This window comes from Staurois parvus, unplaced genomic scaffold (genome assembly GCF_062004578.1).
Source record: "Staurois parvus isolate SC_StPar_1 unplaced genomic scaffold, SC_StPar_1.0 ptg000689l, whole genome shotgun sequence".
In the NCBI taxonomy this organism is placed as follows: domain Eukaryota; kingdom Metazoa; phylum Chordata; class Amphibia; order Anura; family Ranidae; genus Staurois; species Staurois parvus.
In genome coordinates, this window is record NW_028318485.1 from 766,109 (window position 1) to 778,135 (window position 12,027).

Sequence of the window (12,027 nt, forward strand, 5' to 3'; positions counted from 1 at the left end):
CGCAGCTCAACAACAAGGACAAAGCTACCGCCCGAACAGGGACTTGAACCCTGGACCCTCAGATTAAAAGTCTGATGCTCTACCGACTGAGCTATCCAGGCTCTGAAACCTCCAAAACAGTCCAATCTGCTTGAAACTTCACTTTTATGGCAGAAAAAGACCATTCGGCCAAAAGAAAGAGGAGATGTGTGCCTGAATGCACAAGTATTTGGCTCACTCCGGCTGGCCAATCGTCCTCTCCCATTCCATTTTTTAGGACAGCTTGCAACCATGCAGATAGGGTCCAGTCTGGTAGAGATGGAGAACGCTGAAAGTTTCTGGCTTAGTGTAACTTATAGGTCAATGCTCTTTCACTGAAAACAAGGGCCTTGCAAAAAACACACCGGCCAAACTGGTTCCTTAACCCTGGACCAACACGCTTCCAGTATTCTTCCTAATTGACTGGGTTACAAATAAAGAAAGTTCACCTTTAGCCTCATGATGCCAGGTCTAGCAGAGAAAAAGCAAGGAAAAATTGAATGAGGTAGAGTCCACTCTGGATTAAAGGCAAGTGGGGGGGAACGAGCATGACGTGTCAATCACATATTGTTCTACTCAGCAGGCTGCGTGATGACACAAAAGATCTCTATAGTGTCCCCGGCCCCGTTTCCTCAACTCTAACACATCTCAGTCTGCATCTTAGAAGCCATTGCTTTTCTGCTGTTTCAAACATATTGCTCAGTCTCCTGAGAGACTCTCAAAAATTGCCAGTGCTGACTGTATTTCAAGTCATCACAGCGGGGTATTGGGATTAGTTTTCAATTAGCAATAATCACGCCTCAGGTGGACCTCATTGGCTATGATACTGCCACTGCACAAAGCTAACCAAATCAGTGTCTGCCAATTTCTGCCCATCCTTGGAGGAGGTATTGACATTGAGGTGAGACACAAAAGTGTCATCCAGTGGGCCGCTGAGCATTCTGGGACTTGGCATGCTAATGTGACAGAGAAGACGCCTAAGCTGGCATTGTTTGCATTTGAAAGGACTAAGGAGAATGTCAAGTTTTGGGGCCTAGATGTCAAATGGCTTTCTCCCACAGCAGTTCTCAAAGGCCACTGAATGCATATGGTCCGACGGCTGCACTGTTGGGGAAAAAAAAGCCAAGGTGGAAAGCTTTGGGCCCGTCGTTGAAAGCTTTGTGGATAACAAGCCTGAACTGGAGTCCAGGAAAGCTGGCATAGACCAGGCTTGTTGGGAATCAGTTGTTCATGCAAACACCTGCAGCCACCTTTATTTCTGGGCTAGATTCACAGAGCCTTGAAAGGGGGAATTTTGCATCCCTTAGGACATTTCCTCTCTCTAGGCCAGTGAGCACTCCGGCAGATGGGCATAAAGATTACCTTATCCGCAGCTCAACAACAAGGACAAAGCTACCGCCCGAACAGGGACTTGAACCCTGGACCCTCAGATTAAAAGTCTGATGCTCTACCGACTGAGCTATCCGGGCTCTGAAACCTCCAAAACAGTCCAATCTGCTTGAAACTTCACTTTTATGGCAGAAAAAGACCATTCGGCCAAAAGAAAGAGGAGATGTGTGCCTGAATGCACAAGTATTTGGCTCACTCCGGCTGGCCAATCGTCCTCTCCCATTCCATTTTTTAGGACAGCTTGCAACCATGCAGATAGGGTCCAGTCTGGTAGAGATGGAGAACGCTGAAAGTTTCTGGCTTAGTGTAACTTATAGGTCAATGCTCTTTCACTGAAAACAAGGGCCTTGCAAAAAACACACCGGCCAAACTGGTTCCTTAACCCTGGACCAACACGCTTCCAGTATTCTTCCTAATTGACTGGGTTACAAATAAAGAAAGTTCACCTTTAGCCTCATGATGCCAGGTCTAGCAGAGAAAAAGCAAGGAAAAATTGAATGAGGTAGAGTCCACTCTGGATTAAAGGCAAGTGGGGGGGAACGAGCATGACGTGGCAATCACATATTGTTCTACTCAGCAGGCTGCGTGATGACACAAAAGATCTCTATAGTGTCCCCGGCCCCGTTTCCTCAACTCTAACACATCTCAGTCTGCATCTTAGAAGCCATTGCTTTTCTGCTGTTTCAAACATATTGCTCAGTCTCCTGAGAGACTCTCAAAAATTGCCAGTGCTGACTGTATTTCAAGTCATCACAGCGGGGTATTGGGATTAGTTTTCAATTAGCAATAATCACGCCTCAGGTGGACCTCATTGGCTATGATACTGCCACTGCGCAAAGCTAACCAAATCAGTGTCTGCCAATTTCTGCCCATCCTTGGAGGAGGTATTGACATTGAGGTGAGACACAAAAGTGTCATCCAGTGGGCCGCTGAGCATTCTGGGACTTGGCATGCTAATGTGACAGAGAAGACGCCTAAGCTGGCATTGTTTGCATTTGAAAGGACTAAGGAGAATGTCAAGTTTTGGGGCCTAGATGTCAAATGGCTTTCTCCCACAGCAGTTCTCAAAGGCCACTGAATGCATATGGTCCGACGGCTGCACTGTTGGGGAAAAAAAAGCCAAGGTGGAAAGCTTTGGGCCCGTCGTTGAAAGCTTTGTGGATAACAAGCCTGAACTGGAGTCCAGGAAAGCTGGCATAGACCAGGCTTGTTGGGAATCAGTTGTTCAGGCAAACACCTGCAGCCACCTTTATTTCTGGGCTAGATTCACAGAGCCTTGAAAGGGGGAATTTTGCATCCCTTAGGACATTTCCTCTCTCTAGGCCAGTGAGCACTCCGGCAGATGGGCATAAAGATTACCTTATCCGCAGCTCAACAACAAGGACAAAGCTACCGCCCGAACAGGGACTTGAACCCTGGACCCTCAGATTAAAAGTCTGATGCTCTACCGACTGAGCTATCCGGGCTCTGAAACCTCCAAAACAGTCCAATCTGCTTGAAACTTCACTTTTATGGCAGAAAAAGACCATTCGGCCAAAAGAAAGAGGAGATGTGTGCCTGAATGCACAAGTATTTGGCTCACTCCGGCTGGCCAATCGTCCTCTCCCATTCCATTTTTTAGGACAGCTTGCAACCATGCAGATAGGGTCCAGTCTGGTAGAGATGGAGAACGCTGAAAGTTTCTGGCTTAGTGTAACTTATAGGTCAATGCTCTTTCACTGAAAACAAGGGCCTTGCAAAAAACACACCGGCCAAACTGGTTCCTTAACCCTGGACCAACACGCTTCCAGTATTCTTCCTAATTGACTGGGTTACAAATAAAGAAAGTTCACCTTTAGCCTCATGATGCCAGGTCTAGCAGAGAAAAAGCAAGGAAAAATTTAATGAGGTAGAGTCCACTCTGGATTAAAGGCAAGTGGGGGGGAACAAGCATGACGTGGCAATCACATATTGTTCTACTCAGCAGGCTGCGTGATGACACAAAAGATCTCTATAGTGTCCCCGGCCCCGTTTCCTCAACTCTAACACATCTCAGTCTGCATCTTAGAAGCCATTGCTTTTCTGCTGTTTCAAACATATTGCTCAGTCTCCTGAGAGACTCTCAAAAATTGCCAGTGCTGACTGTATTTCAAGTCATCACAGCGGGGTATTGGGATTAGTTTTCAATTAGCAATAATCACGCCTCAGGTGGACCTCATTGGCTATGATACTGCCACTGCGCAAAGCTAACCAAATCAGTGTCTGCCAATTTCTGCCCTTCCTTGGAGGAGGTATTGACATTGAGGTGAGACACAAAAGTGTCATCCAGTGGGCCGCTGAGCATTCTGGGACTTGGCATGCTAATGTGACAGAGAAGACGCCTAAGCTGGCATTGTTTGCATTTGAAAGGACTAAGGAGAATGTCAAGTTTTGGGGCCTAGATGTCAAATGGCTTTCTCCCACAGCAGTTCTCAAAGGCCACTGAATGCATATGGTCCGACGGCTGCACTGTTGGGGAAAAAAAAGCCAAGGTGGAAAGCTTTGGGCCCGTCGTTGAAAGCTTTGTGGATAACAAGCCTGAACTGGAGTCCAGGAAAGCTGGCGTAGACCAGGCTTGTTGGGAATCAGTTGTTCAGGCAAACACCTGCAGCTACCTTTATTTCTGGGCTAGATTCACAGAGCCTTGAAAGGGGGAATTTTGCATCCCTTAGGACATTTCCTCTCTCTAGGCCAGTGAGCACTCCGGCAGATGGGCATAAAGATTACCTTATCCGCAGCTCAACAACAAGGACAAAGCTATCACCCGAACAGGGACTTGAACCCTGGACCCTCAGATTAAAAGTCTGATGCTCTACCGACTGAGCTATCCGGGCTCTGAAAGCTCCACCTCCAAAACAGTCCAATCTGCTTGAAACTTCACTTTTATGGCAGAAAAAGACCATGCGCCCAAAAGAAAGAGGAGATGTGTGCCTGAATGCACAAGTATTTGGCTCACTCCGGCTGGCCAATCGTCCTCTCCCATTCCATTTTTTAGGACAGCTTGCAACCATGCAGATAGGGTCCAGTCTGGTAGAGATGGAGAACGCTGAAAGTTTCTGGCTTAGTGTAACTTATAGGTCAATGCTCTTTCACTGGAAACAAGGGCCTTGCAAAAAACACACCGGCCAAACTGGTTCCTTAACCCTGGACCAACACGCTTCCAGTATTCTTCCTAATTGACTGGGTTACAAATAAAGAAAGTTCACCTTTAGCCTCATGATGCCAGGTCTAGCAGAGAAAAAGCAAGGAAAAATTTAATGAGGTAGAGTCCACTCTGGATTAAAGGCAAGTGGGGGGGAACGAGCATGACGTGGCAATCACATATTGTTCTACTCAGCAGGCTGCGTGATGACACAAAAGATCTCTATAGTGTCCCCGGCCCCGTTTCCTCAACTCTAACACATCTCAGTCTGCATCTTAGAAGCCATTGCTTTTCTGCTGTTTCAAACATATTGCTCAGTCTCCTGAGAGACTCTCAAAAATTGCCAGTGCTGACTGTATTTCAAGTCATCACAGCGGGGTATTGGGATTAGTTTTCAATTAGCAATAATCACGCCTCAGGTGGACCTCATTGGCTATGATACTGCCACTGCGCAAAGCTAACCAAATCAGTGTCTGCCAATTTCTGCCCATCCTTGGAGGAGGTATTGACATTGAGGTGAGACACAAAAGTGTCATCCAGTGGGCCGCTGAGCATTCTGGGACTTGGCATGCTAATGTGACAGAGAAGACGCCTAAGCTGGCATTGTTTGCATTTGAAAGGACTAAGGAGAATGTCAAGTTTTGGGGCCTAGATGTCAAATGGCTTTCTCCCACAGCAGTTCTCAAAGGCCACTGAATGCATATGGTCCGACGGCTGCACTGTTGGGGAAAAAAAAGCCAAGGTGGAAAGCTTTGGGCCCGTCGTTGAAAGCTTTGTGGATAACAAGCCTGAACTGGAGTCCAGGAAAGCTGGCGTAGACCAGGCTTGTTGGGAATCAGTTGTTCAGGCAAACACCTGCAGCTACCTTTATTTCTGGGCTAGATTCACAGAGCCTTGAAAGGGGGAATTTTGCATCCCTTAGGACATTTCCTCTCTCTAGGCCAGTGAGCACTCCGGCAGATGGGCATAAAGATTACCTTATCCGCAGCTCAACAACAAGGACAAAGCTACCGCCCGAACAGGGACTTGAACCCTGGACCCTCAGATTAAAAGTCTGATGCTCTACCGACTGAGCTATCCGGGCTCTGAAAGCTCCACCTCCAAAACAGTCCAATCTGCTTGAAACTTCACTTTTATGGCAGAAAAAGACCATGCGCCCAAAAGAAAAAGGAGATGTGTGCCTGAATGCACAAGTATTTGGCTCACTCCGGCTGGCCAATCGTCCTCTCCCATTCCATTTTTTAGGACAGCTTGCAACCATGCAGATAGGGTCCAGTCTGGTAGAGATGGAGAACGCTGAAAGTTTCTGGCTTAGTGTAACTTATAGGTCAATGCTCTTTCACTGGAAACAAGGGCCTTGCAAAAAACACACCGGCCAAACTGGTTCCTTAACCCTGGACCAACACGCTTCCAGTATTCTTCCTAATTGACTGGGTTACAGATAAAGAAAGTTCACCTTTAGCCTCATGATGTAGGGTCTAGCAGAGAAAAAGCAAGGAAAAATTTAATGAGGTAGAGTCCACTCTGGATTAAAGGCAAGTGGGGGGGAACGAGCATGACGTGGCAATCACATATTGTTCTACTCAGCAGGCTGCGTGATGACACAAAAGATCTCTATAGTGTCCCCGGCCCCATGACCCGCTTCCTCAACTCTAACACATCTCAGTCTGCATCTTAGAAGCCATTGCTTTTCTGCTGTTTCAAACATATTGCTCAGTCTCCTGAGAGACTCTCAAAAATTGCCAGTGCTGACTGTATTTCAAGTCATCACAGCGGGGTATTGGGATTAGTTTTCAATTAGCAATAATCACGCCTCAGGTGGACCTCATTGGCTATGATACTGCCACTGCGCAAAGCTAACCAAATCAGTGTCTGCCAATTTCTGCCCATCCTTGGAGGAGGTATTGACATTGAGGTGAGACACAAAAGTGTCATCCAGTGGGCCGCTGAGCATTCTGGGACTTGGCATGCTAATGTGACAGAGAAGACGCCTAAGCTGGCATTGTTTGCATTTGAAAGGACTAAGGAGAATGTCAAGTTTTGGGGCCTAGATGTCAAATGTCAAATGGCTTTCTCCCACAGCAGTTCTCAAAGGCCACTGAATGCATATGGTCCGACGGCTGCACTGTTGGGGAAAAAAAAGCCAAGGTGGAAAGCTTTGGGCCCGTCGTTGAAAGCTTTGTGGATAACAAGCCTGAACTGGAGTCCAGGAAAGCTGGCGTAGACCAGGCTTGTTGGGAATCAGTTGTTCAGGCAAACACCTGCAGCCACCTTTATTTCTGGGCTAGATTCACAGAGCCTTGAAAGGGGGAATTTTGCATCCCTTAGGACATTTCCTCTCTCTAGGCCAGTGAGCACTCCGGCAGATGGGCATAAAGATTACCTTATCCGCAGCTCAACAACAAGGACAAAGCTACCGCCCGAACAGGGACTTGAACCCTGGACCCTCAGATTAAAAGTCTGATGCTCTACCGACTGAGCTATCCGGGCTCTGAAACCTCCAAAACAGTCCAATCTGCTTGAAACTTCACTTTTATGGCAGAAATAGACCATTCGGCCAAAAGAAAGAGGAGATGTGTGCCTGAATGCACAAGTATTTGGCTCACTCCGGCTGGCCAATCGTCCTCTCCCATTCCATTTTTTAGGACAGCTTGCAACCATGCAGATAGGGTCCAGTCTGGTAGAGATGGAGAACGCTGAAAGTTTCTGGCTTAGTGTAACTTATAGGTCAATGCTCTTTCACTGAAAACAAGGGCCTTGCAAAAAACACACCGGCCAAACTGGTTCCTTAACCCTGGACCAACACGCTTCCAGTATTCTTCCTAATTGACTGGGTTACAAATAAAGAAAGTTCACCTTTAGCCTCATGATGCCAGGTCTAGCAGAGAAAAAGCAAGGAAAAATTTAATGAGGTAGAGTCCACTCTGGATTAAAGGCAAGTGGGGGGGAACGAGCATGACGTGGCAATCACATATTGTTCTACTCAGCAGGCTGCGTGATGACACAAAAGATCTCTATAGTGTCCCCGGCCCCGTTTCCTCAACTCTAACACATCTCAGTCTGCATCTTAGAAGCCATTGCTTTTCTGCTGTTTCAAACATATTGCTCAGTCTCCTGAGAGACTCTCAAAAATTGCCAGTGCTGACTGTATTTCAAGTCATCACAGCGGGGTATTGGGATTAGTTTTCAATTAGCAATAATCACGCCTCAGGTGGACCTCATTGGCTATGATACTGCCACTGCGCAAAGCTAACCAAATCAGTGTCTGCCAATTTCTGCCCATCCTTGGAGGAGGTATTGACATTGAGGTGAGACACAAAAGTGTCATCCAGTGGGCCGCTGAGCATTCTGGGACTTGGCATGCTAATGTGACAGAGAAGACGCCTAAGCTGGCATTGTTTGCATTTGAAAGGACTAAGGAGAATGTCAAGTTTTGGGGCCTAGATGTCAAATGGCTTTCTCCCACAGCAGTTCTCAAAGGCCACTGAATGCATATGGTCCGACGGCTGCACTGTTGGGGAAAAAAAAGCCAAGGTGGAAAGCTTTGGGCCCGTCGTTGAAAGCTTTGTGGATAACAAGCCTGAACTGGAGTCCAGGAAAGCTGGCGTAGACCAGGCTTGTTGGGAATCAGTTGTTCAGGCAAACACCTGCAGCTACCTTTATTTCTGGGCTAGATTCACAGAGCCTTGAAAGGGGGAATTTTGCATCCCTTAGGACATTTCCTCTCTCTAGGCCAGTGAGCACTCCGGCAGATGGGCATAAAGATTACCTTATCCGCAGCTCAACAACAAGGACAAAGCTACCGCCCGAACAGGGACTTGAACCCTGGACCCTCAGATTAAAAGTCTGATGCTCTACCGACTGAGCTATCCGGGCTCTGAAAGCTCCACCTCCAAAACAGTCCAATCTGCTTGAAACTTCACTTTTATGGCAGAAAAAGACCATGCGCCCAAAAGAAAGAGGAGATGTGTGCCTGAATGCACAAGTATTTGGCTCACTCCGGCTGGCCAATCGTCCTCTCCCATTCCATTTTTTAGGACAGCTTGCAACCATGCAGATAGGGTCCAGTCTGGTAGAGATGGAGAACGCTGAAAGTTTCTGGCTTAGTGTAACTTATAGGTCAATGCTCTTTCACTGGAAACAAGGGCCTTGCAAAAAACACACCGGCCAAACTGGTTCCTTAACCCTGGACCAACACGCTTCCAGTATTCTTCCTAATTGACTGGGTTACAGATAAAGAAAGTTCACCTTTAGCCTCATGATGCAGGGTCTAGCAGAGAAAAAGCAAGGAAAAATTTAATGAGGTAGAGTCCACTCTGGATTAAAGGCAAGTGGGGGGGAACGAGCATGACGTGGCAATCACATATTGTTCTACTCAGCAGGCTGCGTGATGACACAAAAGATCTATATAGTGTCCCCGGCCCCGTGACCCGCTTCCTCAACTCTAACACATCTCAGTCTGCATCTTAGAAGCCATTTGCTTTTCTGCTGTTTCAAACATATTGCTCAGTCTCCTGAGAGACTCTCAAAAATTGCCAGTGCTGACTGTATTTCAAGTCATCACAGCGGGGTATTGGGATTAGTTTTCAATTAGCAATAATCACGCCTCAGGTGGACCTCATTGGCTATGATACTGCCACTGCGCAAAGCTAACCAAATCAGTGTCTGCCAATTTCTGCCCATCCTTGGAGGAGGTATTGACATTGAGGTGAGACACAAAAGTGTCATCCAGTGGGCCGCTGAGCATTCTGGGACTTGGCATGCTAATGTTACAGAGAAGACGCCTAAGCTGGCATTGTTTGCATTTGAAAGGTCTAAGGAGAATGTCAAGTTTTGGGGCCTAGATGTCAAATGGCTTTCTCCCACAGCAGTTCTCAAAGGCCACTGAATGCATATGGTCCGACGGCTGCACTGTTGGGGAAAAAAAAGCCAAGGTGGAAAGCTTTGGGCCCGTCGTTGAAAGCTTTGTGGATAACAAGCCTGAACTGGAGTCCAGGAAAGCTGGCGTAGACCAGGCTTGTTGGGAATCAGTTGTTCAGGCAAACACCTGCAGCCACCTTTATTTCTGGGCTAGATTCACAGAGCCTTGAAAGGGGGAATTTTGCATCCCTTAGGACATTTCCTCTCTCTAGGCCAGTGAGCACTCCGGCAGATGGGCATAAAGATTACCTTATCCGCAGCTCAACAACAAGGACAAAGCTACCGCCCGAACAGGGACTTGAACCCTGGACCCTCAGATTAAAAGTCTGATGCTCTACCGACTGAGCTATCCGGGCTCTGAAAGCTCCACCTCCAAAACAGTCCAATCTGCTTGAAACTTCACTTTTATGGCAGAAAAAGACCATGCGCCCAAAAGAAAGAGGAGATGTGTGCCTGAATGCACAAGTATTTGGCTCACTCCGGCTGGCCAATCGTCCTCTCCCATTCCATTTTTTAGGACAGCTTGCAACCATGCAGATAGGGTCCAGTCTGGTAGAGATGGAGAACGCTGAAAGTTTCTGGCTTAGTGTAACTTATAGGTCAATGCTCTTTCACTGGAAACAAGGGCCTTGCAAAAAACACACCGGCCAAACTGGTTCCTTAACCCTGGACCAACACGCTTCCAGTATTCTTCCTAATTGACTGGGTTACAGATAAAGAAAGTTCACCTTTAGCCTCATGATGTAGGGTCTAGCAGAGAAAAAGCAAGGAAAAATTTAATGAGGTAGAGTCCACTCTGGATTAAAGGCAAGTGGGGGGGAACGAGCATGACGTGGCAATCACATATTGTTCTACTCAGCAGGCTGCGTGATGACACAAAAGATCTCTATAGTGTCCCCGGCCCCATGACCCGCTTCCTCAACTCTAACACATCTCAGTCTGCATCTTAGAAGCCATTGCTTTTCTGCTGTTTCAAACATATTGCTCAGTCTCCTGAGAGACTCTCAAAAATTGCCAGTGCTGACTGTATTTCAAGTCATCACAGCGGGGTATTGGGATTAGTTTTCAATTAGCAATAATCACGCCTCAGGTGGACCTCATTGGCTATGATACTGCCACTGCGCAAAGCTAACCAAATCAGTGTCTGCCAATTTCTGCCCATCCTTGGAGGAGGTATTGACATTGAGGTGAGACACAAAAGTGTCATCCAGTGGGCCGCTGAGCATTCTGGGACTTGGCATGCTAATGTGACAGAGAAGACGCCTAAGCTGGCATTGTTTGCATTTGAAAGGACTAAGGAGAATGTCAAGTTTTGGGGCCTAGATGTCAAATGTCAAATGGCTTTCTCCCACAGCAGTTCTCAAAGGCCACTGAATGCATATGGTCCGACGGCTGCACTGTTGGGGAAAAAAAAGCCAAGGTGGAAAGCTTTGGGCCCGTCGTTGAAAGCTTTGTGGATAACAAGCCTGAACTGGAGTCCAGGAAAGCTGGCGTAGACCAGGCTTGTTGGGAATCAGTTGTTCAGGCAAACACCTGCAGCCACCTTTATTTCTGGGCTAGATTCACAGAGCCTTGAAAGGGGGAATTTTGCATCCCTTAGGACATTTCCTCTCTCTAGGCCAGTGAGCACTCCGGCAGATGGGCATAAAGATTACCTTATCCGCAGCTCAACAACAAGGACAAAGCTACCGCCCGAACAGGGACTTGAACCCTGGACCCTCAGATTAAAAGTCTGATGCTCTACCGACTGAGCTATCCGGGCTCTGAAACCTCCAAAACAGTCCAATCTGCTTGAAACTTCACTTTTATGGCAGAAATAGACCATTCGGCCAAAAGAAAGAGGAGATGTGTGCCTGAATGCACAAGTATTTGGCTCACTCCGGCTGGCCAATCGTCCTCTCCCATTCCATTTTTTAGGACAGCTTGCAACCATGCAGATAGGGTCCAGTCTGGTAGAGATGGAGAACGCTGAAAGTTTCTGGCTTAGTGTAACTTATAGGTCAATGCTCTTTCACTGAAAACAAGGGCCTTGCAAAAAACACACCGGCCAAACTGGTTCCTTAACCCTGGACCAACACGCTTCCAGTATTCTTCCTAATTGACTGGGTTACAAATAAAGAAAGTTCACCTTTAGCCTCATGATGCCAGGTCTAGCAGAGAAAAAGCAAGGAAAAATTTAATGAGGTAGAGTCCACTCTGGATTAAAGGCAAGTGGGGGGGAACGAGCATGACGTGGCAATCACATATTGTTCTACTCAGCAGGCTGCGTGATGACACAAAAGATCTCTATAGTGTCCCCGGCCCCGTTTCCTCAACTCTAACACATCTCAGTCTGCATCTTAGAAGCCATTGCTTTTCTGCTGTTTCAAACATATTGCTCAGTCTCCTGAGAGACTCTCAAAAATTGCCAGTGCTGACTGTATTTCAAGTCATCACAGCGGGGTATTGGGATTAGTTTTCAATTAGCAATAATCACGCCTCAGGTGGACCTCATTGGCTATGATACTGCCACTGCGCAAAGCTAACCAAATCAGTGTCTG

At 47.1% G+C, this 12,027-nt stretch overlaps 18 non-coding genes across 18 annotated transcripts; all 18 read right to left on the reverse strand.

The window, feature by feature from the left end:
- Positions 1 to 28: 28 nt before the first annotated feature.
- On the reverse strand, positions 29 to 101 carry TRNAK-UUU (transfer RNA lysine (anticodon UUU)). Its single transcript has one exon. It is a non-coding gene; the product is annotated as a tRNA-Lys (tRNA).
- Positions 102 to 721: 620 nt separating this feature from the next.
- Positions 722 to 862, reverse strand: LOC149447182 (U4 spliceosomal RNA). The gene has a single exon (XR_016306162.1). It is a non-coding gene; the product is annotated as a U4 spliceosomal RNA (small nuclear RNA).
- Positions 863 to 1,414: 552 nt separating this feature from the next.
- TRNAK-UUU (transfer RNA lysine (anticodon UUU)) lies at positions 1,415 to 1,487 on the reverse strand. Its single transcript has one exon. It is a non-coding gene; the product is annotated as a tRNA-Lys (tRNA).
- Positions 1,488 to 2,107: 620 nt separating this feature from the next.
- Positions 2,108 to 2,248, reverse strand: LOC149447184 (U4 spliceosomal RNA). Its single transcript, XR_016306039.1, has one exon. It is a non-coding gene; the product is annotated as a U4 spliceosomal RNA (small nuclear RNA).
- Positions 2,249 to 2,800: 552 nt separating this feature from the next.
- Positions 2,801 to 2,873, reverse strand: TRNAK-UUU (transfer RNA lysine (anticodon UUU)). Its single transcript has one exon. It is a non-coding gene; the product is annotated as a tRNA-Lys (tRNA).
- Positions 2,874 to 3,493: 620 nt separating this feature from the next.
- LOC149447186 (U4 spliceosomal RNA) lies at positions 3,494 to 3,634 on the reverse strand. The gene has a single exon (XR_016306040.1). It is a non-coding gene; the product is annotated as a U4 spliceosomal RNA (small nuclear RNA).
- Positions 3,635 to 4,186: 552 nt separating this feature from the next.
- On the reverse strand, positions 4,187 to 4,259 carry TRNAK-UUU (transfer RNA lysine (anticodon UUU)). The gene has a single exon. It is a non-coding gene; the product is annotated as a tRNA-Lys (tRNA).
- Positions 4,260 to 4,885: 626 nt separating this feature from the next.
- LOC149447188 (U4 spliceosomal RNA) lies at positions 4,886 to 5,026 on the reverse strand. The gene has a single exon (XR_016306042.1). It is a non-coding gene; the product is annotated as a U4 spliceosomal RNA (small nuclear RNA).
- A 552-nt stretch (positions 5,027 to 5,578) lies between these two features.
- On the reverse strand, positions 5,579 to 5,651 carry TRNAK-UUU (transfer RNA lysine (anticodon UUU)). The gene has a single exon. It is a non-coding gene; the product is annotated as a tRNA-Lys (tRNA).
- A 633-nt stretch (positions 5,652 to 6,284) lies between these two features.
- Positions 6,285 to 6,425, reverse strand: LOC149447190 (U4 spliceosomal RNA). Its single transcript, XR_016306043.1, has one exon. It is a non-coding gene; the product is annotated as a U4 spliceosomal RNA (small nuclear RNA).
- Positions 6,426 to 6,984: 559 nt separating this feature from the next.
- Positions 6,985 to 7,057, reverse strand: TRNAK-UUU (transfer RNA lysine (anticodon UUU)). Its single transcript has one exon. It is a non-coding gene; the product is annotated as a tRNA-Lys (tRNA).
- A 620-nt stretch (positions 7,058 to 7,677) lies between these two features.
- LOC149447192 (U4 spliceosomal RNA) lies at positions 7,678 to 7,818 on the reverse strand. The gene has a single exon (XR_016306044.1). It is a non-coding gene; the product is annotated as a U4 spliceosomal RNA (small nuclear RNA).
- Positions 7,819 to 8,370: 552 nt separating this feature from the next.
- Positions 8,371 to 8,443, reverse strand: TRNAK-UUU (transfer RNA lysine (anticodon UUU)). Its single transcript has one exon. It is a non-coding gene; the product is annotated as a tRNA-Lys (tRNA).
- Positions 8,444 to 9,077: 634 nt separating this feature from the next.
- LOC149447194 (U4 spliceosomal RNA) lies at positions 9,078 to 9,218 on the reverse strand. The gene has a single exon (XR_016306045.1). It is a non-coding gene; the product is annotated as a U4 spliceosomal RNA (small nuclear RNA).
- A 552-nt stretch (positions 9,219 to 9,770) lies between these two features.
- On the reverse strand, positions 9,771 to 9,843 carry TRNAK-UUU (transfer RNA lysine (anticodon UUU)). The gene has a single exon. It is a non-coding gene; the product is annotated as a tRNA-Lys (tRNA).
- Positions 9,844 to 10,476: 633 nt separating this feature from the next.
- Positions 10,477 to 10,617, reverse strand: LOC149447196 (U4 spliceosomal RNA). Its single transcript, XR_016306046.1, has one exon. It is a non-coding gene; the product is annotated as a U4 spliceosomal RNA (small nuclear RNA).
- A 559-nt stretch (positions 10,618 to 11,176) lies between these two features.
- Positions 11,177 to 11,249, reverse strand: TRNAK-UUU (transfer RNA lysine (anticodon UUU)). Its single transcript has one exon. It is a non-coding gene; the product is annotated as a tRNA-Lys (tRNA).
- Positions 11,250 to 11,869: 620 nt separating this feature from the next.
- LOC149447198 (U4 spliceosomal RNA) lies at positions 11,870 to 12,010 on the reverse strand. Its single transcript, XR_016306047.1, has one exon. It is a non-coding gene; the product is annotated as a U4 spliceosomal RNA (small nuclear RNA).
- Between the last annotated feature and the right edge of the window lie 17 nt (positions 12,011 to 12,027).